Source organism: Heteronotia binoei, chromosome 21, assembly GCF_032191835.1.
Source record: "Heteronotia binoei isolate CCM8104 ecotype False Entrance Well chromosome 21, APGP_CSIRO_Hbin_v1, whole genome shotgun sequence".
NCBI lineage: Eukaryota > Metazoa > Chordata > Lepidosauria > Squamata > Gekkonidae > Heteronotia > Heteronotia binoei.
The window spans coordinates 179868766-179896434 of record NC_083243.1 but is presented as its reverse complement, the minus strand read 5'-3'; the positions used below and the strand labels follow the sequence as shown (position 1 = coordinate 179896434).

Genomic DNA, 27669 nt, shown 5'->3' with positions numbered 1-27669 from the left:
AATTGGCACGGGGTGGGAAAGGGTCCGAAGGAAGGGAGGAGGAGGCATGGCGGGGAGGGGGGGAGGTGTGGGGGGCGCAGAGCTGCAGTGGGGAGGTGGGAGGCGCAGAGCCATGGGGAGGGGAGGTGAAGGGAGGAAAGGGAATGGAGGGGCTGGTGGCGGTAGCGGTGGCGGCGGGCGGTGCTTGCCTGGGGCACCGGGGGGGGGATGGGGAGCCCAATTTGGCACCCCCACCCTCTCGGCACCCTAGGCAACCACCTAGTTTGCCTAGTGGGGGAGCCGACCCTGCATGACTGAAAGAAATGATTCACTTGGAGGGGTGGGGTTGATGTGATGATCAGAGATTCCTGCCCTGCAGTGGATACACCTAGGATGCATGCATGACCAGGAGATGCCAAGTGCTCCCATTTGGGAGATCCAACAGTAGTTGTGAGAACACAGGCAGGATGACATGCTCTTCTCGCCTAGACATTGGGTTGCCAGATCCCTTGGTGAAGGTGGGGGTCCCCCACTCTCAGGCCCCATCTCCCCACTGCTGATCAACTGGCCAGTGGGGAGGGGACTCACCCAGAAAAAAGAGAGAGACTCAGCATCATTACCCATGTGACCCAGAAGTGAAATCATCACTTCTGGGACATCAGGGGGACAGTTTGGTATTTGGGTAAAAACTCTGTGGTAGAAGCTGAATTTACCATAGAGTTTTTGTCTAAATATCAATATGCCATCCTGGAAGTGATGACATTATTTCTGTGTCACGTGGGCACTGATGTAGACACATCACTGTGTGAAGACCAGGCCCCCCTGCTGCTCCTGTTAAGTCTCTCTCACTCCCACTGGGATCCGGCAACCCAACCTAATTGGGATATACAACATCACTAGTTTTTGCACAACAATCAGCACAAAGAATCTAGTAATTTTAAACTTCCTCATGGGATGCTTCTCTTCACAAGTGTTATTTTAATTGAGGCACACTCTGGGCTTTTTGGAACCCCACCCCCCAGCAGGAACTCATTTCCATATTAGGCCACACCCCTTGACAACCCAGCTGGAACTGTGTTCCTGTGTGTTCCTGCTCAAAAAAAGCCCTGGGTAAACTGTTCATGACAAGGAGAGGAAGGCTTCCTGGTGGAAAGGCCTGCATGAATTGCTCGTAAGTTTTCCATGGAAGTTCCTGGTGGCTCTAAGAAGACTGAGCCAAGCGGCCCCTGAAGGGCAGGTGAACACGTGGACCACACGGCTCAGATTGTTCCGGGGCAGCTTTAATGCCACCACTGCATAGGTCGTCAGTCCGAAGCTACTCACTGAAAGAAGGATGAAACAACTGGACAGTCCCTAACCAATATTACTGATGGACGTTACCACAATACCATTTTAAAATAGAAGAGAAAATTGCCTTTCCCTCTTTCCTAGGGTATTCTGGTAAACATGAAGGAGCAAGTCACTCTAGCTAAACTACAATCCTCAGAGCTTTTTTTTTTTTTGGTAGATAAAGCCCAGCAGGAATTCATTTGCATATCAGGTCACACACCCCGACATCACCATTGTTTCGCACAGGGCTTTTTCGTAGGAAAAGCCCAGCAGGAACTCATTAGCATATCAGGCCACACCCCCACACCAAGCCAGCTGGAACTGTGTTCCTGCTCAAAAAAGCCCTGACAATCCCCAAAACTCTTTGGGAAATCTGTGACCTTACTATGAATTGCTCGGGCTGTTCTATTGCACCAAAGCCTGGAAAACAATAGTTTGCAACTATCAAACTGGTTTTGGGCTCGGCATTAGGACACTGGCTCTCATGAGCATTTTTAACAGCTATAGGTGGGTGACTGTATTCTTCCATCTGAAATCAGTTGTTGTTTTCTTGCATCCTGAAGAAAGGCACTATTTTGGTTTGCCCACATCGCTGGCGGAGGAGAGAGAAATGAGGCGTTCAAGCAAAACACAATACACGAAATGTTTTGAGCTGATCTCTGAAGCTCTGGTATTCTTAGAAACTGGTTGGAAAAAGAAAGAAAGAAAGCCCAGCCAGGTCTTAGCTGGCAAACTGGTCAGACTGGTTGAAAACCTTGGTGGTCCCCATCTGCAGAAAAACCAACAAGATCTCCAGCTTAACGAAGACTTTTTATGGTGTGAACGGGGAGGGGAAGGGGAATCCAGATACTAACGGTTGCTTAGGAGTTGAAGGAACAGGGTGGGGAGAGCTGGAATTCTGAAGGGCAGAGGTCTCCCCTCCTTTCCACTCCCTGCACAGAAGCTCGGTGGGATTATGGAGGGATCAGGTGTCCTTGGGCTAGAATGCAAAGGAGCAGGCTGCATCCGGTGGAGCGCACACACTCAGCCTGGGCTGTGTCACTGATACCACATCGCACTGAGACCTGATACCCCAGCTGGTTCTTGAGACTGAAACAGGCAGCCTAAACCTGAGCTGCCTGCCTCGCTGGGCTTTACCCTCTGCTTGCTTGATGCAATCAGGAGCCACCATCTACACCGACCATACACTAGTGGATCTAAACAGTCTTGCGTTTCCCTCTCAGCCCTTCCCTCTAAACCTCCAGGTTAACGAGGATCTCCGCAGTTTAAGCTTATTGGGAAGAAAAGCTGAGAGTTACAGGGGGTCTCATGAAGCCAGCATGCACCTTCCCATTGCAAACGGGACAAATAACAGCAGAGCGTCATCTTTTGTCATTCTCCTGAGCAGCTGGCTGGAGGAAGAATGCTAGCTTCCAGTGCACTTTTGGTGTAAGCCAGCTAAATAATTCTTGTATTCATCCAGGGGACGTTGGATTGTGAGCATTAATACAGAACAAGTGCAAGAACTCTGTGTCACGCTCAACAGGACGCTGCTCACTCCTGCGCATGCAGACGATGCTCAGCAGCTCCCAGTTATCCACCTGCACTGGAGACTGAGCCCTCATGTTTCCCAGCTTGCCCACACTACCCTCAAATAAGAACATGCTGTTTTGTCTCTACGGGAAGCTTTGGACCACCGACACCTGTCCTCACTAGGAACATTTCCAGGTGGGGCCAGGCTGCTCCTGGTAATTTTCATGAGGGGTGGTGGTGAGGGTGGGACAATATTACGATTATCAAAGATTTCAGGTTTTCACGGCTGGTAACATCATTAGGGTTAGTAGAATCTTTCGGGCTCAAGTGCCGTGTTCTACTGGAGAAAGTTTTTCTTCCAGACGTTTCGTTCTCGGCTGCGGAGAACATCCTCAGTGGCGTTTCCAACGGGGTGATAGAGAGTCATAAACACAGCAGCCAAGAAGGTCATAGCGCCTGCTCCGGCTGCAACGCCACTGAGGATGTTCTCCGCAGCCGAGAACAAAACATCTGGAAGAAAAACTTTCTCCAGTAGAACACGGCACTTGAGCCCGAAAGATTCTACAAACCCTAATATTATGATTGTTTCAGCTTGAAGTACTCATTCTTTGGTTGCAGACGGAAAAGTCGAAACGGCTCAAAAAAAGAAAAAGAAAAAGCCAAGCAGAGAAGGAGAGCTGTAAGTCAGTGGAGAGCCAGTTTGGTGTAGTGGTTAAGTGTGCGAACTCTTATCTGGGAGAACCGGGTTTGATTCCCCACTCCTCCACTTGCACCTGCTGGAATGGCCTTGGGTCAGCCATAGCTCTGGCAGAGGTTGTCCTTGAAAGGGCAGCTGCTGTGAGAGCCCTCTCCAGCCCCACCCACCTCACAGGGTGTCTGTTGTGGGGGAGGGAGATAAAGGAGATTGTGAGCCGCTGTGAGACTCTTCGGAGTGGAGGGTGGGATATAAATCCAATATCTTCATCTACCTCACAGGGTGTCTGTTGTGGGGGAGGAAGGGAAAGGAGATTGTGAGCCGCTCTGAGACTCTTTGGAGTGGAGGGCTGGATATAAATCCAATATCGTCATCTACCTCACAGGGTGTCTGTTGCGGGGGAGGAAGGGAAAGGAGATTGTGAGCGGCTCTGAGACTCTTCGGAGTCGAGGGCGGGATATCAATCCAATATCTTCATCTACCTCACAGGGTGTCTGTTGTGGGGGAGGAAGGGAAAGGAGATTGTGAGCCGCTCTGAGACTCTTCGGAGTGGAGGGCGGGATATAAATCCAATATCTTCATCTACCTCACAGGGTGTCTGTTGTGGGGGAGGAAAGGAAAGGAGATTGTGAGCCGCTCTGAGACTCTTCGGAGTGGAGGGCAGGATATAAATCCAATATCTTCTTCTTCTTCATCTTCTTCTTGCCGCTGCAAGGCAACTCAACGAAGCGGCACCCACAAGAGGCGTTAGCTCACCCGTAGCTTTCTTTTGCAAACGGACGACAGTATGGGAGGAGGCAATTGGTGAGCTGATACTGATCGTCATTGCTGTCGAAAGGTCTGAGGCGAGTGGCCCCCGGGGACTTGGCTCTGGTTGCTCCTGGCTGACAGTCCCCTGGGAAATTCCCACGAATGTTCAGTGGCGAGCCTGCCCCTGTGATTCCGTATCAAACTTACCTAGGGTTGCCAATCCCCAGGTGGGGGCAGGGGATCCCCCGGTTTGGAGGCCCTCCCCCCGCTTCAGGGTCATCAGAAAGCGGGGGGAGGGGAGGGAAATGTCTGCTGGGAGCTCTATTATTCCCTATGGAGATTTATTCCCATAGAAAATCATGGAGAATTGATCCACGGTTATCTAGAGCTCTGGGGGGGCTGTTTTTTGGGGTAGAAGCACCACATTTTCAGTATAGCATCTAGTGCCTCTCCCCAAAATACCCCCCAAGTTTCAAAAAGATTGGACCAGGGGGTCCAATTCTATGAGCCCCAAAAGAAGGTGCCCCTATCCTTCATTATTTCCTATGGAAGGAAGGCATTGAAAAGGTGTGCCGTCCCTTTAAATGTGATGGCCAGAACTCCCTTTGGAGTTCAATTATGCTTGTCACAGCCTTGCTCTTGGCTCCACCCCTAATGTCTCCTGGCTCCACCCCCAAAGTCCCCAGATGTTTCTTGAATTGGACTTGGCAACCCTAAACTTACCTCCTTTGAGTACTTTGCCATGCACACAGCTATAGTAGCTACATTTTGGGTTTTTTTTTTTTTTTTTTTTTAAAAAGGACTTTCCTGTTCCAAAATCAAGGTCTTGGAGCAGAGGAAGGGAGTCCTGCTGCAAAGGAAGGGTGTTTTTACATTCAGTTTGATCAAGGTCTTGGATCCTCTGCCGTGTTTTGTAAAGAACACTTTGCTAGCAGCTCAGGAAACGAGTGCTCTAGCGAAGGAAAGCCTCTGCAGCCGTTGGAGAAAAGGACAAGATGAACAAAGGCATAGGATCCAAGTCAAGTTTTTTATTGTTTAAATGGAAAAAAGAGCTGTGACTCATGAAAACTCATATGCTGGAATGTGTGCTGTTGGTCTTTAAGGTGCCACAGAGTTCTGCTTTATTTCACAAAAGCCTTTTAAAAGTCTTCAGTGGGGCAAAACAGAGTTCCAGCAGGGGCAGTGCAGCCCCTTACCCCATGAACAACCTCTCTTGAGAGCTCCGTTTCCTCCGCTCACAAATTCTTCTCCAGTTTTTAGTCATCTAGAAGCTGCCTGTCAATTTCAGCCCCTTTTGATTAAAAAAAAAAAAATCCTTGTTCTTTATTGAACTTATGAAGCTGCCGTCTACTGAATCAGACCCTCGGTCCATCAAAGTCAGTATTGTCTACTCAGACTGGCAGCGGCTCTCCAGGGTCTCAAGCTGAGGTTTTTCACACCTATTTGCCTGGACCCTTTTTAGGTGGAGATGCCGGGGATTGAACCTGGGACCTTCTGCTTCCCAAGCAGATGCTCTACCACTGAGCCACCGTCCCTCCCAACAAAGTCAGTATTGTCTACTCAGACTGGCAGCGGCTCTCCAGGGTCTCAAGCTGAGTTTTTTCACACCTATTTGCCTGGACCCTTTTTTGGAGATGTCAGGGATTGAACCTGGGACCTTCTGCTTCCCAAGCAGATGCTCTACCACTGAGCCACCATCCCTCCCCTGCTCTCCAGGGTCTCAAGCGGAGGTTTTTCACACCTATTTGCCTGGACCCTTTTTTGGAGATGCCAGGGATTGAACCTGGGACCTTCTGCTTCCCAAGCAGATGCTCTACCACTGAGCTACCGTCCCTCCCCTTGGTCTGTAATGTCCATATAAACTTGACCTCAATGGCTCCAGCTAGCTCAATCACATGAGATCTGAGAAGCTAAGCAGGGTTGACCCTGGTTAGTACTTGGATGGGAGACCACCAAAGACCAAGGTTGCTGTATAGAGGAAGGCAATAGCAAAGCACTTCTGTTTTGCCTCTTGCCCAGAAAACCCTATGTGGTTTCCATTAGTCAGTTGCAACTTAATGACACTTCTCCCCCCCCCGACCCCTACCTATGTCCATGTAACAATTGTGCATGACAATGCTGGCATGTTATCTCAATAGTCAATACCAACACACTCATAGGTTTTGTGCACAAAGAATGCCAGAGGTGCTCACAGGTATTTATGATGCCATATGTGGAAACACTCAGTGGGCTCGATGGGATCCGGCCAAATGCAATGTGGTTGGCACATGCAAATGCATGCAAGGCCTCCAAGAGACTTTCCTGGCTCTGTCAATTAGGATAATCAGGGAGGCTGTACTGGGATTGGTGTAGAAGGGCATCTGAAGGCCATTTCTCACGCAGTGGCTTCCTACAGAGATATTATTCCCACATCTATGTATACTGCCATGTGTGCATGGTTTACTTTGCTATGCACTGGTAACCTTGGTCCAATCACTGCTTGCTACTGAATGAGAACATGTTAACTCTTCCCATGCATACATGTTTCAGAAGCCTCTTATCCCGAATAAGTCAGTTCAAGAGACTCAGAAAAATAAGACCTATATCCCAAAAATAAACAATGGAAATAATGCAGATTTGGAGACAAGGAAATAATATATGTACAGATGCAAGGGAAAACTTGCAGGCTATTTTCTACCCAATTGCTCCTTAAAGAAGCAAACTTGCTCCCAATATTCTGGCCAATCAGTGCAAATGTTCTGGGATAACTGAGGAGTCCCAGGAGTTTTTGAGCTTCTTTCCATGCAATAACTAAAAAAGGTAAAGGTAGTCCCCTGTGCAAGCACCAGTCATTTTCGACTCTGGGGTGACGTTCCTTTCACAATGTTTTCACGGCAGACTTTTTACGGGGTGGCTTGCCATTGCCTTCCCCAGTCATCGACACTTTCCACCTCAGCAAGCTGGGTACTCATTTTAGCAACCTCGGAAGGATGGAAGGCTTAGTCAACCTGGAGCCGGCTACCTGATCCAGCTTTCGCTGGGATCGAACTCAGGTCGTGAGCAGAGGGCTCCGACTGCAATACTGCAGCTTTACTAAGCAACAATTTTCCCCATATTGATGATTTCCCTTCTCTTTCTCCCTTGGGTCCCCATAACACATAATTTCTGAGCTAGCAACCCTACAAATAACTCTGATTTTCCTGCTGATGGGGACTTTCGGAAGTTTATGATACAAAGCCTCTTATCTAAGCAGGTCATCAGTTTCACTTGCTAATAGATCCTTTAAACTGAGGTTTGCTTCTTGTGGTCAATGGGATTATTTATGTGAACTACTTGGATGACCTATTAGGAGATATTTTTCTGCATGCATCCACCCACAAGAATCACTCCAAGCATTGACGCAAAATATCACAGTCTGTTTCAGTACTTAGGTAATGGAGATACAACTTGTTTTTCTTGGATGGGTAGAAGCCATCAGCTACAGCCAATTCAAACTGGATTACCAACAATGACCATCTAGTAAAAGGTCCTTCATCCCATTACTAACACCCCCAGCCTGTTTATCCTCAGTAATGCGCACCATTTTGCCTGTGAGGGAAGTGTCAGAGGGTTTTAACAAAACAAAACTATTGTCCTCGAGTTAACTGGGATGCAGAAGGAGTGATGGAATTTTGCAGCCCCTTTGGATGCCAAGTAAAAGAGTTTTTACAGCCAGATAATAACACCTTTGAACAAAAGGTCCCATTCTAGGAAATCTGGGAAGCGAGAGAAGCCATTAAAAGGTGGGAAGGATGTGAAGCAAGGATTATGGCTGTTGCTCAGCTGGAGGAGAGAGAAAGCCAGGCAGACAGATAGATGTAGCTGAATATGGATACGTTGGAACATGATGGGCCATCACGTCTTATGCTTTCAGATCAGGGCTTGGGAGCCACACCCTGATGATGTCAACGCCTCTGCATTTTTGAAACAGCATCAGTGTCAGCTTCCAATCCCCTGTGCCAAGGGTGAACTCACTACCAAACGATAACTCGTTGTGCCAGAGAACAAGCTGTGGTCAAATGCAAGGGACCTTTGCCTTTTGGGCAAGGGCAGCAGCCAACATATAACAGATGAGAAAATGCTAGAAGGGCTGTTTTTCACTTGACCCAAGTTTAGAATCAAGTATATGAAGAAGAAGATGATGATGATGATATTGGATTTATATCCCGCCTTCCACTCCGAAGAGTCTCAGAGCGGCTCACAATCTCCTTTCTCTTCCTCCCCCACAACAGACACCCTGTGAGGTGGGTGGGGGCTGAGAAGGCTCTCACAGCAGCTGCCCTTTCAAGGACAGAGGCTCCGAGCGGCCTACAATCTCCTTTCCCTTCCTCCCCCACAACAGACACCCTGTGAGGTGGGTGGGGCTGGAGAGGGCTCTCACAGCAGCTGCCCTTTCAAGGACAACCTCTGCCAGAGCTATGGCTGACCCAAGGCCATTCCCGCAGGTGCAAGTGGAGGAGTGAGGAATCAAACCTGGTTCTCCCAGATAAGAGTCTGCATACTTAACCACTACACCAAACTGGCTCTCCAGCTGTACACACTGTCCTGCACCGTTGTTGCAGACATCTGTGAACACGGACAGTGAGAGGGCACGTGAGGGGCTGGGGGGAGGATGTACAGGCAGGTGGATTGGTCAATGCAAAGAGAGGAATGAGCAGAGGAGGGGCGGAGGCCTTGGCCGCTCTGTCCGCAGCTCCCCAAAAACTGGAACTATCCCTTATGCAAGAAGTCAAAAATATTGCTTAAGCTACTGAGGAACAATGTGATGATTTGGCTAGCAAGTTGGGCTTTGCCTGGGGAGACTCAAGTTCAGTACAGTGTTCTGCCAAAATCACTCCATGGCTATTTTGGGTCAGTCAATACTATTGAACATATGAAGCTGCCTTATACTGAATCAGACCCTTGGTCCATCAAAGTCAGTATTGTCTTCTCAGACTGGCAGCGGCTCTCCATGGTCTCAAGCGGAGGTTTTTCACACCTATTTGCCTGGACCCTTTTTTGGAGATGCCAGGGATTGAACCTAGGACCTTCTGCTTCCCAAGCAGATTCTCTACCACTGAGCCACCGTCCCTCCCCATGTTGTGTTGATAAAGCTGAAGAAGAGAACCAATATGCTGCAAGAAATATATTCGGGACTCGGAATGGTCTATAAACTTGAAGTTGCCTCAGTTTTGCTGTCACGTCATTTAAAAAAATGCATTTAGTAATAATGTTATCAGTCATTTACTAATACTGTGTCACTCAGCCCTCCCTAAGAAACAGGGAAACTCAGAGACTTGATTACCCATGAAGCCTATGGAATTGGGTAAGTCCCTGTGATTTTCTTTAAATATTTGGAACCCAGAAGGTACTATATCTGTGGGTCCATGGTAGCTTTCAGCCCTGGCCATACCCAATTATACCACCATTATTTCGATACTGGCCTTTCTTCATTCAGCTTTGCTCAAGATCTAGTGAGCGCTGAATCCGCCTGCTACGAACTCGCATCGTTCAAAAATGCTTCTACGTTTTAAAATTTGCTCCTCGCCTTTTGCGGAGTTCTACATTTGCAAAAGAAGGAAGGCGGCCTGCAGACCCATGCCCCTTCCAGAGGCCGGAGGTTCAATTCAGCTGTCTCTTGAGATTGCCTGGTCGTAGGTGGGGAGGGGGGTTTGAAACCCCAGTAAAGATGCCGCTATTGCACATGCGCACCGAACCACCCAGAATGAGCTTTGCTTTAGGTCTAGTTGGAACTGGGCTTTCATTCCAGAAGGGGGGAGAAGTGGGCAGAGCTGCCAACAACCTGGAAGGGGGGAGAGATGCCTCTTATTAGGGCTGGAACTAGGGGTCCTGCCGTTCTAGGCAAGGACCCTTGCCCCCTGCACGGTGGGGCGCACACTGCTGCCACATGCCACTTTTTACCTGCCTGGAACCCAGGCAGGTGAAGGGGGTGGTGGGGCACCTCTCCACCACTCAGAGGCCGCCTTTGGCAGCTTCTGAGTGGCACACGTTGCTACCACGTCTTTCACCTGCCTGGGACCTGGGCAGGCCTTGCAGTAGGGCCTCAGGCACCCCAGGCTGGAACATGCCCCCCCCCCACCCGTGCCTGCCCTGCCACCACACCCCCTGCAGGGATAGCAGGCCCAGCATTGTAGAAGGAAGGCTGAGCGGGCTCCAGCCAAGCCAGGTCCGTGCAGTGTGCTCTCAGAGGCATGGAGCATCTCTAAGAATACACCGTGGAGGCGTTCTCTGAGTCACACTCAGAGAAGCCACACGAATGCCCCGTCTGGCCGCTTTTGCCTTGAAGGCAAGAGCAGGAAGGCAGGACACGTTTTCCTCCAAGCTGGCTTTCCTTTTGAGGGAAGCCCAGCTTGGAGCAGAGGACATGATGGCATGCCTCTGAGCAGCGCATCTAGTGACTTCCTGAATCAGTGCTCTCACAAGCGAACAATGAAATGTGGGACAGGGCTTTGGGGAGGAGTTTGAAAACTCAGAGGGAAAGTTCTACAATTGCAACCTTAGATCCAGATGTTCAGGAAAACCCCCGTTCAAAAGCACTCTTGTAAATCGCAGGGCAACTCCAGGGTGAAAGTGGTTTCAGTGCTCATTCAACAAAACGAACGTAGAAGACTTGAGAAAATGCAAAGCAAGACAGAAGTGATGATGATATTGCAATGCTGATGATTACTTTTAAATATGCACAAAGACAAGGATTTTCTGCCAAGTGTAGAAACAGTCACTACTTCATTGCTTCTGCAAACTTAAAACAAGCCTCACATCTCTCTCCTCTTCCACCAGTCTACATACTTGGGTTTAAGGGACACTTTGAATTGTCAGCATCTGTCAAGAGTTTAAGTGGGGATTCCACAACATGGGATCCCATTAGAAATGCCTCTCTCCCAGCTAAACATGGTGTCCAGGGTGGGGGGTAGACATGCGTGCCTAGAATCATCTCTGAAGGATGGTAACTGGATAGGGATCTGAAACTCTGAACTGGGCTCCCAGCCATGCGGGTGGTGAGTGAAAGCTGTTATAGTCCGACAGCTGTTTGGTGCTCAGCTGGGGGGTGGGGGGGGGAAGGCTATGAGAATTCATCACAGTTCAGTTCCTAGAGGTCAAGTGTCTGAGTAACAAACCACATCATAGATAATGCATTTTAGGTCTGTCTCCTGATGGAAAGACCACAGAATGAAAGATCCTTGGAGACAGGGATACTGTCTTAAAAACATTTATCTCCTGATCAATGGAGAAGGGCAAAAGGGGTGAAGGCAAAATACTTGTGATGGGCCCTGAACTTTTTTGTTTTTACCCCAAGGATTGGATGTGCTTGTTTTAAAGTACCTGATCCTTGTATGCCACAGAGAACCTGGGCAGTGCCTGAGTTGCAGACTACGGTCACTGCAGATATATCACAATGAGGGGGTGCCAGTCATAGCTAGCACCCTAGCATAATAATTTTAGAGGCTTAAGAAAGCTCTTCAGCATCACACAGACATACTATGTCACTTTAATCACAAAACCAGAAAAGACATGTTGTTGGGGTGATCCTCTAAGATTCACCAAAAACTACGGTTAAACCATAGACTTCGAGTCAATTCTAGAGCGTCATCCCAAGACGATGACATCACTTCTGGTTTCATGCTGGAAGCAATTACCGTTTTCGCACACAGCTCACCTCGCAGTCACAATCCTGTTCCCTCCACAGCGTCTGTCGGACCTCCCACCATCTGCGCCGGAGTTACAGGAAGTGCCGCGGCTTTTGCGTAGCAAACGTAAACCGCGAAAACCCAGTTGACGTTTGCTACGCAGAAGCTGCGGCACTTCCTGTAACTCCGGCGCAGATGGTGGGAGATCCGACAGACGCTGTGGAGGGAACAGGATTGTGACTGCGAGGTAAGCTGTGTGCGTAAATGATAAATGAGTGACGCCAAATCCCCCTTGTTGGACTGTTCAGCGTTAGTAGGGATATAGCAGAAGATCTGGCTCCCTTGGTCACAACTAGGGAAACCATCTTTTTTCTTCTTGTCAGGAGCTCTGTAAGTGGAAGAAATCTGCTCCCGTTGAATTCCTGCCCTTCATACACATTTTAAAGGCACAGAGTCCTCTCTGAGGAAAAATGTGGCCATGGCCAGGATCAGGAGTGGCGAGGTTTGTGTGTGTTTCAAGGCCAATGACCAGATAGAGGGTGCACTACCGCTTAACTAGGGTTAGCTGACAACCAGGAGAGGGAGGGCGTGGGGACGGGGGAACAGATTTTGCACCACTGGCACAGCGCCACTTTAAGCAAATTCTCCTGCTAGCCCTCAGTAGACCAGCGGAGTAACTGATTTGACCCCTCTGCGCTCATCAGGAAACTGGAGGTTGCCACAGGACCTTTGGGATCCTATTGACTCCAATGAAATGGCCACTTCGCATGACAGTTTCCTTTGCAGATATCATTTCTGCACAGGAAAATCATGTGCTCTTCATCACTTGCGGCAAGTGCATATGTCTATTTTACCATGTGTTCATTCAACAGAAAGCTGCAATTGGACACTGCTCGCTAATGCATGCATACCTGGGAAATACATGCCATTGGCTGGCATCCCCTTTGGGGCAAGAGGATGGGCCTACTGGTAATCCTAGGGTTGCCAAGTTCAATTCAAGAAATATCTGGGGACTTTGGGGGCGGAGCCAGGAGACATTGGGGTGGAGCCAGGAACAAGGGTGTGACAAGCATAATTGAATTCCAAGGGAGTTCTGGCCATCACATTTAAAGGAACAGAGCACCTTTTTAAAATGCCTTCCTTACATAGGAAATAATGAAGGATAGGGGCACCTTCTTTTGGGGCACATAGAATTGGACCCCCGGTCCAATCATTTTGAAACTTGGGGGGTACTTTGGGGAGAGGCACTAGATACTATACTGAAAATGTGGTGCCTCTTCCTCAAAAAGCAGCTCCCCCAGAGCCCCCGAAACCTCCAGATCAATTCCCCATTATGCCTTATGAGAATCGATCTCCACATAGGGAATAATGAAGTGCTCGGCAGACGTTCCCCCCCCCCCCCCGGCTGTTTCTGGAGACTCTGAAGCGAGGGATTGGCCTCCCTACTCACGAGTTGCTGCCAGCTTCTTCCAAGTAACACAGACACACCATCCCAAGAGGAAGCCTTTCAATGGAGGCTGAAGCCTCCAAAGGCACATGGTCCTCTGGGGGAGGGGCTTCCCCCCGCTGGCCAGCTGACTGGGGGCAGGAAGGAGCCTGGGAAAGCGGAAGAACTCCCGCTGGGACCTGGGGATTGGCAAGCCTAGGTAATTCCAAACCAGTAACCCAAAAGCATATGTGTGGAAATAATTCCTGTGTCAGAAAGCCTTTCAGAAAGAATGACTTTCAGGGACCCTTACCCACTTGTAACCTCCTGTCTTCCTCTCTAGAACTGTACTCTGCCAGCTTCCCTAGATGCCTTTGGTCTTCACCCAGGAAACAGGAGATTTTGCATTTCTTTAAACACTGTCAGGACTAAAATGAGGACCAAAGAGCACGGCTCTGTACTTTCTCTCCCGTGGTCCTCCCAAGCAGGCAATGGGCTATTACCACAGAGGCCTCTGCAACAGCAGAAAGAGTGGAGCACAGCCCTGTTGCCAGAAAATTTTGGGTGGAGGGGCCTGGGAGATAAAAAAAATTGGTTGAGGGGGCCTTGGGGCTTGGCTGCTTCTTCCCTTCAGTGGCCAGCACTTCTGGCCCCAGCTCTTTCTCGCCCAAAAAAAGGGGGAAGATGAGGGGGAGAGTTAGGGTTGCCAAGTCCAATTCAAGAAATATCTGGGGACTTTGGGGGTGGAGCCAGGAGACATTGGGGAGGAGCCAGGAGCAAGGGTGTGACAAGCATAATTGAACTCCAAGGGAGTTCTGGCCATCACATTTAAAGGGACAGCACACTTTTAAAAATGTCTTCCTTCCATAGGAAATAATGAAGGATAGGGGCACTTTCTTTGGGGGCTCATAGAATTGGACCCCCTGGTCCAATCGTTTTGAAACTTGGGGGGTACTTTGGGGAGAGGCACTAGATACTATACTGAAAATTTGGTGCCTCTTCCTCAAAAAGCAGCTCCCCCAGAGCCCCCGAAACCTCCAGATCAATTCCTCATTATGCCCTATGAGAATCGATCTCCACATAGGAAATAATGAAGTGTTCGGCAGACGTTTCCCTCCTCCCCCCCCCCCCCCGGCCATTTCTGGCGACTCTGAAGCGAGGGATTGGCCTCTCTACTCACGAGTTGCTGCCAGCTTCTTCCAAGTAACACAAACACACCATCCCAAGAGGAAGCCTTTCGAAACTTGGGGGTTACTTTGGGGAGAGTCACTAGATACTATACTGAAAATTCGGTGCCTCTACCTCTCGCTTGCTGTTTCTTATGCTCTCTCCCCTTGCCTTTTCCTCTGGTCCAATGGAGGGGCCCTACAGAGGGAGGGGGGGTTAAACAGAGCAGCCTGCCCCCCCCAGCCTCCCATAGCTATGGGCCTGGTGAAGCATAATTAGGATTCCACTTACCAACCTCCAGGTGGGGCCTGGAGATCTCCCAGAATGATAATGGATCTCCAGACTACAGAGATCAGTTCTCCTGGAGAAAATGGTAGCTTTGGTGGGTTAGGGTTCTATGGCTTTATACCCTGCTGAGGTCCCTCTCCTCCCCAAATCCCACTCTCCCCAGGCTCCACCCCACAAAACTCCAGTCATAATGCTCATCTCTGTGTACTGTGGAAAGGTTCTGAACCGCTTGAAATCAAGCCAGTATTAAAAACGTAGAGCCACAGCTAGGGCTCCCAGCTCTGGCTCAGGAAGTTCCTAAAGGTTCAGGGATGGTGCTCGAGGAAGGCAGAGTTTAGGGAGGGCGCTCAAGAGGGATGTGATGCCACTGACATCTCCCCTCCAAAGCTGCCATTTTTCTCCAGGGGATCTGATCTTTGTTGGCCAGACATCAGTTGCAATTACGGGAGAATTCCAGGTCCTTCCTGGAGGTTTGTAATTTGTGGCAACATTACAGTTGTCTTCACCCAGCCTGCAGAATCATTAAGCAGATCAACGCAGAAACATAGGAAAAGGAAAGGTCCCCTGTGCAAGCACCAGTCGTTTCCGACTCTGGGGTGATGCTGCTCTCACAACGTTTTCACAGCAGGCTTTTTATGGGGTGGCTTGCCATTGCCTTCCCCAGTCATCTACACTTTCCCCACCAGCAAGCTGGGTACTCATTTTACCGACCTCGGAAGGATGGAAGGCCGAGTCAACCTGCAAAATGGAGAAGGCATCTGCGAGGGACAGAAGAGAATGAAGTGAAGCTTTACAAAGGCATGCAGTGACGTAAGGATCCATTATACAGGTACGTAAACACACAGCGCAGGAGTGTCTGATATTTGACTCTACAGCTAGAATGCCACTATTCTTTTTTTCAGGAGGCCTGCTAGGTAGTAACAGTTACCTAGAAGTACCCAGCTGGAAAGCATCCATCCAGTTTGCATCCATCCAGTAGTTAAGTGCACAGACTTTAATCTGGGAGAACCAGATTTGATTCCCCACTCCTCCACATGCAGCTGTTGGTGTGACCTTGGGTCTGCCACAGGTTCTCAGCAGAGCTGTTCTCTTAACAGAAGTTCTTGAAAGAGCTCTCTCAGCCCCACCTATCTCATAGGGTGTCTGTTATGGGGAAAGGGAGGGAAGGGAGATTGTAAGCCGTTCTGAGACTCCGAGTGAAGGGTGGGGTATAAATCCACTTCTTCGATTCAGTAACCTTTTTAGAAAATTTCCTGCATTGCAAACTTGCCCTTAAAGTTAGGAAATGTAGCTGAATGCCTGTACAAATTTTATCTTCCTGTGGGGTACTTGTAATAATAATCACACCAACTAATGCAGAAAAGACTCCAAGCAGACTTTAACTGGAGATTTCTACTTTTGTTCATACTAAACATATATTAGAAAGAATCCAAATTTGAATCCAACAAGATTTTCAGGGTATCAGCTTTCAAGAGTCAAATCAAAGCTCCCTTCTCTACTCTTGTCTGACAAAGGGAGCTTTGACTCTTGAAACCTACCCAGAAGCTCTTGTTGGTCTCTAAGGTGCTCTTCCTGGACCTGAATCCTGCTCATCTACTACCAATCAGCACAGCTACCCTCATAAGGAAGAATCCTTTGGGGAGGGATGGTGGCTCAGTGGTAGAGCATCTGCTTTGGAAGCAGAAGGTCCCAGGTTCAATCCCTGGCATCTCCAAAAAAGGGTCCAGGCAAATAGGTGTGAAAAACCTCAGCTTGAGACCCTGGAGAGCAGGGGAGGGACGGTGGCTCAGTGGTAGAGCATCTGCTTGGGAAGCAGAAGGTCCCAGGTTCAATCCCCGGCATCTCCAAAAAAGGGTCCAGGCAAATAGGTGTGAAAATCCTCAGCTTGAGACCCTGGAGAGCCGCTGCCAGTCTGAGAAGACAATACTGACTTTGATGGACCAAAGGTCTGATTCAGTATAAGGCAGCTTCATATGTTCAATCGAACAAAGCCCAGAAATTTCTGGCCCCAAGGGGTGGACAATATAAGCTCATAATGTATTTGTTTAAACTTTCATTCTACAGGGGAAAAAATAACTTACCTTAAGGAAAGGGGAGGAACGGTGGCTCAGTGGTAGAGCATCTGCTTGGTAAGCAGAAGGTCCCAGGTTCAATCCCTGGCATCTCCAACTAAAAAGGGTCCAGGCAAATAGGTGTGAAAAACCTCAGCTTGAGACCCTGGAGAGCCGCTGCCAGTCTGAGTAGACAATATTGACTGGGATGGACCGAGGGTCTGATTCAGTATAAGGCAGCTTCATATGTTCATGTTCGTATGTTCATGTTCAAACTTTGTTTTCTATGTCTTGAATTTCTGCTTGTCATACAATTGTTGAATAGGAGTGGTTCCTTCAGCAAGGAGATGAGGCCATGGGGAAAGTTGCAGCCGTTGACTAACACCCCAACCCCCATACACTAATGCAGCTGTTCAAGGCACAGACCTTCTCAAGGGGGGGAAATGGTGACCCAATTATGATAAATCAAAGTCAATTAAACAAATCCCAGAATGCATTTCATTGCCTCTCTGCCATGCTATATTGAGTACCAAAAGCATTCCTGGCATTCTAAGGGGACCATTTAGGCTCTGAAGCATCTGCTTGGATTATGCTGAGTCACTTCTGTCTGTTGAGAAGACTGCAATGCGTGAAGTGAAGGGTTGCCAACTTCTCTCTTTCTTTCTTTCTGGTAGGGGGGCACCTCTGACATTAACAGTTTTGTGCAGGGCTTTTTTTGAGCAGGAACGCACAGGAATGCCGTTCTAGTTGGCTTGGTGTCAGGGGGCGTGACCTAATATGCAGGTAAGTTCCCGCTGGGCTTTTTCTACAAAAAAAGCCCTGTGCTAAAGAATGGTGCCATCAGGAGGTGTGGCCTAATATGCAAATGTGTCCCTGGCTATGTGAATAGCCGAAATACAGCAGGTAAAGCTTTTCTTACCATTGCATCTTGCATTATCATGGACATTTTTGTTTGCTGAATTTCTGATACGCATCTAAAGACCCATTTAAATGGTTTATGAATATGTGTGTTTGATGTGTTGGTATGTTTGTGGAAGAGCACCTCATTTCGTTGCTCTCTTTTTGTTGAGAACAATGACAATAAATTCATCTATCTATCTATCTATCTATCTATCTATCTATCTATCTATCTATCTATCTATCTATCTATCTATCTATCTATCTATCTATCTATCTTTTCTAAGCCCTAAATATGGCTTAGATCAAACCCTAACGCAGAATTTTCACAGTACAGATGATATTTCATCATCATCATCACATTTTATTTGTATCCCGCCCTCCCCACCGAAGCAGGCTCAGGGCAGCTAACAGCAAGAATTCAATACATACATTGTATAATATAACATTTTAACTACAATTAATTAAAAATCCATTAAAATTCTAAAAAACAATAAAATTAATATTTTTGTGCTATTACCCGGATGGCAAGTTTTATTTAGCAGTTCTCCTCAGCGAAGGCCATTCGGAACGGGATGGTCTTGCGGGTCCTGCGGAACCGTTCAAAGTCCCGCAGGGCCCGCATCTCTTCTGGAAGCTGATTCCACAGCTGTGGAGCCAGGACAGAGAAAGCCCAAGTACGGGTACTCTGGAGTTTTGCCTCTTTTGGCCCGGAATAGTCAGCAGGTTCTTCCCTGCTGACCTCAGTGCTCTCTGGGGTTCGTGCAGGGAGAGACGGTCCCTAAGGTAGGCAGGTCCTCGGCCATATATTTCAAAATTGAAAAGTCACATATAAACTAGCTGACCAACTCCCTCCTCCCCAAAAACCCACAATGCTGGGCGAAAAAGCAGTGTCACAGTACAAAATAAAATGTTACAGTCCTATAGCAGTAAAGCAGCACCATGTGCAATAAGTGGGGACTATTATGATCCGCCAGTCATGTCACTGGTGATTAAGGCAATCTACCCAATTGATAGGCATCAGTCCACTTAGATGAAGTGGGATTATGCAGTTGCTTGTTAATTGTTCTTTCCAGCTTTCATATATCAGATATATGCTCCACTACTGAATTAACTATTAAGTCTACTTGCCTAAATCATCATTAGAACGGCATTTGATGAAGGCAGTTCTGGCTTATGACTGCTTCTGCCACAACACATTTATTCATTTTTAGATTAGTGCAAGATACTTTGGCTGCGGGAAACTAATAAGGCTAACCGTTTGGAATTTATTACTAGGGGATAAGTCCCTTTGAGCCCAATGGAACTTCCTTTCGAAAAACCGTGCCTAGGATTGGACTGCCAAATGCCCACAAAGTTTCCTTAAAAAAAAAAAAAAACCAAAAAAAACACCCCTCAATTGATTTGATTATTTTGCAAAAGTGACAACTATGCCTGTTGTTTTAGGAAAATCTCTTACTCCAGGCAGAAAACACTGCTTTAAATCAGCTTCTAAGTCAGTCCCCACCCCCACTCAGGAACTGCTACCTAAGTTTCTTTCTCCACTTTCTGTGGAAAACCCAGAATGGCTGTCTCCACCAGCTACTGTAGAGTTAAAACAAATCCAACAAACAGATCCAAGTAACAGGTTCCCAATCACACAAGATTTCTGACTCTTTCCCTCTTTTTGGAAACGGGTTCTCAGTGGTTAGCAGGATTGATCCCCCCCCGGGCAGCTGTTTGGAAGATATACACCTGGTGACTTGGAGAAACCCATTCACAGAGTATTTGCTCTGTTTGTTTACACAATGTATTTCTGTTCCTCTGTTTTGGCTGAAAAGGGGATTTCAACAAAGCCGGTGAAAGGCAGATACTGGAAAGGAACAGGGGGAGAGGGAGTTGAGTGATAGGCGGGGACTTAAAACAGCGAACTCCTTAGAAAGCATAGACCGGTCTCAAGGCAATCAGAGTATTATTTTTTTCAATTCTGCCCACTTGAAAACTGAACGACTGTTGATTCACCAAAGGGTTAGATGGGAGCTAGGCCAAGTTCTGCAAGCCATCAATTCAATCAGAAATGGCTAGGGCTAAAAGCATTACTTGATTAATCAGCACAATTAACCTATCAAAGGCTCAGTAGCATTGAATTAAAAGGAGTGGTTGGATTTGCCAATGCTGACCATCTGGTAATTCTGCCATTCCAGCAGGGCTCCCTAGGGTGTGTCTAGCAGGAATTCTCAGCAGGGGTGGGTGTAAAATGCTTTTTTAAAAAACACTCGGACCTCCTAAGCTCTACTTTTTTGGCTTTCTAGTAAATTCATCGGTTTTAGGGATCAGCATAGGGAGATCAGGTGTGTAGGAACTTTGACTCAGAGGCATGAGGAGAACAGGGTATTATTTATTGGAAATTTGCAACAACTCTACAGATTCCTTTTTCTCTGTGGAGCTTTGTACCTCTCTTAAAAGCACCAGTCGTTTCCAACTCTGGGGTGACGTCACATCACAAGGACCGTTTTCGCACACAGCTTACCTCGCAGTCACAATCCTGTTCCCTCCTCAGCGTCTGGTCGGATTTCCCACCATCTGCGCTGAAGTTACAGGAAGTGCCACAGCTTTTGCGTAGCAAACGTAAACCGCTAAAACCCAGTTTACGTTTGCTACGCAAAAGCCGCGGCACTTCCTGTAACTCCGGCGCAGATGGTGGGAAATCCGACAGACGCTGCAGAGGGAAAAGGATTGTGACTGCGAGGTAAGCTGTGTGCGAAAACGGTAAATGTTTTCACGACAGACTTTTTATGGAGTGGTTTGCCATTGCCTTCCCCAGTCATCTACATTTTACCCCCAGCAAGCTGGGTACTCATTTTACAGACCCCGGAAGGATGGAAGGCTGAGTCAACCTGGAGCCTGCTACCTGAACCCAGCTTCTGCCAGGATCACTCAGGTTGTGAGCAGTGCTTGGACTGCAATACTGCAATTTGCCACTCTGTGCCATGGTAGAAAAAGCCCAGCAGGGACTCATTTGCATATTAGGTCACACCCCATGACACCAAGCCAGCTGGAACTGCGTTCTTACCTATTAAGAAAGACTGTGGCTCAATGGAAGAGCATCAGATTTGCATATAGGTGATCTCAACTTCTGTCTCTGTTTAAAAGAAGTGGGGTTCACCCCATATTTGACAACCTAGACCAGGGGTCCTCAAACTACGGCCCGCAGGCCAGATGCGGCCCGCTGAGGACGTTTATGCGGCCCACCGGGTTATGGCAAAATCAGACCGGAAGTGACGTTCGACCTAAACTCGCGTTAGCAACGCACACTTCCGGCACTGGGCTGAGGCGACGGAGACAGAGTGTGAGGTGATACCGAGGTGAGGTGAGTTCCCAGGTTGGGGTGTGTGGTGTGGGGAAGGGAGAGAGATGCAGAAGACGGAGAACTGACGGCCCGCGGCCTTGTACAGTAACGGCAGTCCGGCCCTCCAACAGTCTGAGGGACAGTGAACTGGCCCCCCATTTAAAAAGTTTGAGGACCCCTGACCTAGACTTTAGGGTATTATACAAGTAAGCTATTCTTATTACAAGCTTTCTCTATAAAACATCTGAAAATGACTGCTTTCAAAAGATGGAACGGATCGCTAAAAGTAAGGCTGGTCAAAGTTACTCCTAGACAGAGGAGGAAGGGGACACCTTGGTGGAAGTAATTAATTTTGGCATCTGTGTGTGGAGTTTTTTAAATTAATAAATAACAGCAGTGTTGTATATGCGCTTAGAATTGTATCTATAAGCTGGAGTTCTTGCCTGGCTCACTGGGGCCTGAAGGACAGAGCTTGGGGGACTCGGGAACGATAGGCAGTAGGATCCAAATCCTGCTGCCCTGCTCCAGTCAAGAGCCCTCGACTGGTTTGAATGGTCCAGTCACAGGCAGTGTGGGAACTTTGGGTGTATATATATAGGGGGCCCTGTGGCTCTAGTTTTCAGTCTTCGTAGGCAGCGCTATATATACCATGCTGTATTCAATAAAAGAGCTACGTTCGCTACCACCTCGCCTCATTAATGTATAGAACCCACTATATCATAAGCAGTATAGTGAAATATACTTTAGTTGCTTAATTTATGAGAGGAGGGATCTCCAACCTTTTCAAGCCTGCGAACACCTTTGGAATTCTGATGCCGCATGGTGAGCACGGCCACAAAAAAGACTGCCACAAAATAGCTGCCACAGGAGGCCGAGCCCGGCACAAAACAGCTGCTGCAGCTTTAGACACTGTGATGGCACCTGCTGCTGAAGAAATGTTTTTAAAAATCTGCACAGCCTCTCAAAAGCCTTGCTGGGCAAAAGTCCCACCTGACTCTGCTCACTTTCTAAAAATGCTTGGTGGGCACCAGAAAAGGTGTCACCGAGCACTATGGCACCCATGAGCATAGGCTTCCCAAATCCCCCGCCTGGGCGGGGGACCCCCGATTTGGAGCCTCCTCCCCCGCTTGGCAAAAATCCAGAAAGCGGAGGAAATGGCGGCCCTTCCCACGCAGCCTAGAACCCAGCAGCTTCTCCTCTCCCCTTCCCACTGATCCCTGATGCTTCTCCTCCTCCCTTCCCTTCTCACCTCGGATCGCAGCAGCTTCTCCTTGCTCCTCCCCTTCCCACCCAGCTCCATCGCAGCAGCCGGAGCTTTCCCAGGCTGCTTCCTGCCCCGCCCCAAAGGACCATGTGCCTTTGCATCTCCAGAGGTGGTGAAAGGCTTCAACTTCCTGTGTCTGTGTCTTTGTTGCTGTGAAGAAGCTGGCTGGTGAGTAGAGAGCCAATCCCCTACATCAGATTTGCGAGAAGGGGGTGTGTGGAGGAGAGGGAAACGTCTTCATTATTCCCTATGTGAAATATTTCTCATAGGGTATAATGGGGAATTGATCTGGAGGTTTTGGGGGCTCTGGGGGAGCTATTTTTTGAGGTAGAGGCACCAGATTTTCAGTATAGTATCTAGTGCCTCTCCCCAAAATACCCTCCAAGTTTCAAAACGATTGGACCAAGGGGGTCCAGTTCTATGAGCCCCAAAAGAAGGTGCCCCTATCCTTCATTATTTCCTATGGAAGAAAGACATTTAAAAAGGTGTGCTGTCCCTTTAAATGTGATGACCGGAACTCCCTTGGAGTTCAATTATGCTTGTCACACCCTTGTTCCTGGTTCCTCCCCCAATGTCTCCTGCCTCCACCCCCAAAGTCTCCTGGCTCCACCCCCAAAGTCCCCAGATATTTCTTGAGTTGGACTTGGCAACCCTACATGAGCATCACACTGGAGACCCCTGCCTTAGAGATTACTCATTAGAAATATTTGAAACTTAAAAAACAGCAACAACTCCTTCCCCCCTTCCATATTATCTAGTCCTTTGGGCGCTGGGCTGCACAGAAGGCTCTATAATAATTAATCCTGGCGGGTCTCATTCTTGATGGTAGGGTTGCCAAGTCCAATTCCAGAAATATCTGGGGACTTTGGGGATGGAGCCAGGAGACTTTGGGGGTGGAGCCAGGAGACTTTGGGGGCAGAGCCAGGAGACATTGGGGGCGGGGCCAGGAGCAAGGGTGTGACAAGCATCATTGAACTCCAAGGGTGTTCTGGCCATCGCATTGAAAGGGACAGCACACCTTTTTAGATGCCTTCCTTCCATAGGAAATAATGAAGGATAGAGGCACCTTCTTTGGGGGCTCATAGAACTGGACCTCCTGGTCCAATTGTTTTGAAACTTGGGGGGTATTTTGAGAAGAGGCACTAGATGCTATACTGAAAATGTGGTGCCTCTACCTCAAAACACAGCCCCCCTAGAGCCCCTGATATCCGCGGATCAATTCCCCATTATTCCCTAAAACTGCTGGAGATCTAGAACTGTGGAGGCTGTGGGGGGTGGGGCTTCCCCCGCCGGCTAGCTGGCTGGGGGGGGGGAACTTGTAAAACCAGGTGATCCCCCGCTGGGACCTGGGGATTGGGAAGCCTACTTGATGGCCACATTCCTGGAAAGCAGGAGGAAGAGAACTGAACCCAAAGTACTGAGCCCAAAGTGAGAGACTAGATGATGAAGATGGTCTTGCTCCTTTCTTTCCCATTACAACTCCCCTAGCAGTATAGCAGACAGAAAATACCAGGTTATTCTGTCCCCAGTAATTGGATCTCTGTGCTTGAGAAGCTTCAGGTGTTACATTACTCCTGCTTGTTAGCTCAGCAGTTAACAATGCAATGTTTCCTAGCCGTAAAACGTTATGCACTGCATGAATCCTCAAATGGCTGTGGTCAGGCCTCATATAGAAAGTTGGACAGTTTTTCACCAATCCTCCCCGCCAGGAGTTGGGGGAGCCCCCTCCCAAATGTGCTGGTATTCTGTACAGGTGAGAAGTGGCACTCCCCCCCAAAAGTCCCAAACTGTGCTTGACAATACAAGTATTATATCTTTGTCTATGGAGATCTCAGCCTGCAGAAGGTTGTAAAAGGCTGGGCATTGGCCTGCTGGTTAAAGTTACAACCTACAGTAGGTGCTCTCTTTCCCCTGGGACTTGTCCTGGCCTCAGAAAGGTCTCTCTTGTCTCCTCTGCTTTTTGGTATGTCTAGAAAGCCAGGAAGAAAGATATTACAGAACCTTCAGGAGAGCACTATCAGTATGATGAAGACATGTAAGGATGCTGCATAGGGTCGCCAATCCCCAGGTGGGAACAGGGGATCCCCCGGTTTGGAGGTTCTCCCTCCGCTTTAGGGTCATCAGAAAGCGGGGGGAGGGGAGGGAAATATCTGCTGGGAACTTTATTATTCCCTATGGAGATGTATTCCCATAGGAAATAATGGAGAATGGATCCGCGAGTATCTGGGGCTCTGGGGGGGGGGCTGTTTTTTGAGGTAAAGCCCCCAAATTTGCAGCGTAGCATCTGGTGCCTCTCCTCAAAATACCCTCCAAGTTTCAAAAAGATCGGACCAGGGGGTCCAATTCTATGTGCCCCAAAAGAAGGTGCCCCTATCCTTCATTATTTTCTATGGAAGGAAGGCATTTAAAAGACGTGCAGTCCCTTGAAATGTGATGGGCAGAACTCCCTTTGGAGTTCAATTGTGCTTGTCACAACCTTGCTCCTGGCTCCACCCTCAAAGTCTCCTGGCTCCACCCCAGATATTTCTTGAATTGGACTTGGCAACCCTAATGCTGCCACCTGGAGTTAACATGATATTTCAAAGATGTATGCTGGATCTTTCAATCAAGACATCTTCCAATATATGAAAATAATACAAGAAATCAATTGGAGGACAGGAAATGATGTAAACCGGCTTGGGCCCGTGCAAATTTCCAGAAACTGGAGGTGGAGTTGGGTCGTCAGGTCTGACTCCAGAAATATCTGGGGGCTTTGGGGGTGGAGCGAGGAGCAAGGTTGAGACAAGCACAACAGAACTTCGAAGGGAGTTCTGACCATCACCTTTAAAGGGACCCTGCTCCCTTCGAATAACTTCCCCTCGCTGGAAATAATGGTGGATGGGGCACCTTATTTTGGGGCTCGTAGAACTGGACTCCCTGTCCAATCTTTTTGAAACTTGGGGGGAGGGGTTGAGGAGAGACACCAGACGCTATGCTGAAAATTTGGTGCCTCTACCTCAAAAAATAGCTCCCCCCCCGATAGCGCTGGTGCTGGGGTGCTTGCCGCCCTAGGTAAGGCCCCCACTGTGTACCCTTCTTCCCCCCCCCTCCACCTTCACCCAAAGCAAGGGTTTTAATACCCATCCTAGTGTGCTCCTGAGTAGAGGGAGGCTGGAGGCAATGAGGGCGAACACAGTGGCAGTGGACCCTGAGTTGATGTGCTGCGGCACCCCCACCTCTGCACTCCCTCCCCCATCGGGAAGGGTTGAGTGGCTGCTGCCTGCAACTCTTGCCTTGCTGCCAGCCTCCCTCCCTCCCTCAGCAGCAGCACCAAGAAGAAGCTCCTCAGGCTGCAGAAGCCTTAGCCAAGGCAGGAAGAGGCGAAGCAGCAGCAGGGAGTATCCGAGAGCAACGAGGCTGGGTGGGCGCCGCGCTGGGGTTGCCAAGTCCAATTCAAGAAATATCTGGGGACTCCCTTGGAGTTCAATCATGCTCGTCACACCCTTGTTCCCGGCTCCGCCCCCAATGTCTCCTGGCTCCGCCCCCAAAGTCCCCAGCTATTTCTTGGACTTGGCAACCTTCGCCTCAGCAGGGCATCCCACGGAGTCCAAAGAACAGCTATTTTCTCCAAGGGAAATGATCTCTTTAGTCTGGAGATCGATTGTAATTCTGGGAGGTCTCTAGGCCCCACGTGGAGACTGGCAACCCTACTGGGGAGAGTGGAGTTTGGGATGGGAGCTCAGTAGAGCTGTGATGCTGCGGAATCCACCCTCAGAAGTCGCCGTTTCCTCCAGGGAAAGTGGTCTGTGGCGTCTTGGAGATCCATTGCAATGCTAGAAGAACTCCAGGCCTGGGTGGAGGTTGGTAGTTTATGTTGCTGCTGCCCATTTCGGGTCACAGTGAGACGAAGGGAAATATGCCCCCACCCCCACCCCCCAGCTTGCTATTGTTCTGTCAAACTGGATCAATTCTGTCTCTAACGGGTGGGGCTTCTCATTCAGACCACGTATGGAATGTGGTGCCTGAATCAGGTGCCTGGGGGGGGGGGGGAGGTTGTATCCTTTTAAGAGGTTTAATGTGTGGAAATAGGCTGTTGAATGTTTTGATGGTGCAGATAGGGTTGCCAAGTCCGACTCAAGAAAGATCTGGGGACTTTGGGGGTGGAGCCGGGAGTAAGGGTGTGGCAAGCGCGATTGAACTCCGAAGGGCTCAAGGGACCGCATTCGTTTTAAATGCTTTTCCTCCATTGGAAATAATGAAGGATAGGGGCACCTTCCTTGGAGGCTCATAGAATTGTACCCCTGGGTCCAATCCTTTGGAAACTTGGGGAGTATTTTGAGGAGAGTCACCAGATGCCAGGCTGACAATTTGGTGCCTCTGCCTCAAAATACAACTCCTAGAGCCCCAGATACCCACATATCAATTCTCCATTATACCCTATGGGAATCGTTCTCCAGAGGGAATAATGGAGTGCCCAGCAGATATTTCCTCCTCCCCCCCCTGCTTTCTGATGACCCTGAAGCGGGGGGAGGGCCTCCAAACCGGGGGATCCCCTGCCCCCACCTGGGGATTGGCAACCCTAGGTACAGAAGTAAATGACATCACCTGGAACATAACATCACAGTAAGCCTCATCAATAGAGTTGCCAAGTCCAATTCAAGAAATATCTGGGGACTTTGGGGCTGGAGCCAGGAGACATTGGGGGTGGAGCCAGGAGACATTAGGGGTGGAGCCAAGATCAAGGCTGTGACAAGCATAATTGAACTCCAAAGGGAGTTCTGGCCATCACATTTAAAGGGACGGCACACCTTTTCAATGCCTTCCTTCCATAGGAAGTAATGAAGGATAGGGGCACCTTCTTTTGGGGCTCATAGAATTGGACCCCCTGGTCCAATCGTTTTGAAACTTGGGGAATATTTTGGGGAGAGGCACTAGATGCTGTACTGAAAATTTGGTGCCTCTACCTCAAAAAACAGCCCCCCCCAAGAGCCCCAGATACCTGCGGATCAATTCTCCATGATTTTCTATGGGAATAAATCTTCATAGGAAATAATAGAGTTCCTAGAAGACATTTCCCTCCCCTCCCCCCGCTTTCTGATGACCCTGAAGCGGGGGGAAGGCCTCCAAACCGGGGGATCCCCTGCCCCCACCTGGGGATTGGCAACCCTATCTACAGGCTACCACTATAAACAGGCATATGAGGGGCTGACAGTTACGCCTTCTCTCCCTACTTGGCTCTTTTTAACTTTTCCTAGCAGATACAGTCTTCTTGTAGCCCATGAGTTTAGAAATTTCAGGTATGATATTTTTGTTTTTCTGGCTGTTGGCAATCCCAATCCTGGATTACAAAAAAGGAGTAGAT

The 27669-nt window shown here is 48.7% G+C and overlaps 1 protein-coding gene and 1 non-coding gene across 2 annotated transcripts in view; one reads left to right on the top strand and one right to left on the bottom strand.

Moving 5' to 3' along the window:
* IGFBP5 (insulin like growth factor binding protein 5) overlaps nucleotides 1-27669 on the bottom strand; it is a 57855-nt gene that overhangs the window by 21817 nt on the left and 8369 nt on the right. The gene's annotated exons all lie outside the window — the stretch shown is intronic.
* TRNAP-UGG (transfer RNA proline (anticodon UGG)) lies at nucleotides 16428-16502 on the top strand. The gene has a single exon. It is a non-coding gene; the product is annotated as a tRNA-Pro (tRNA).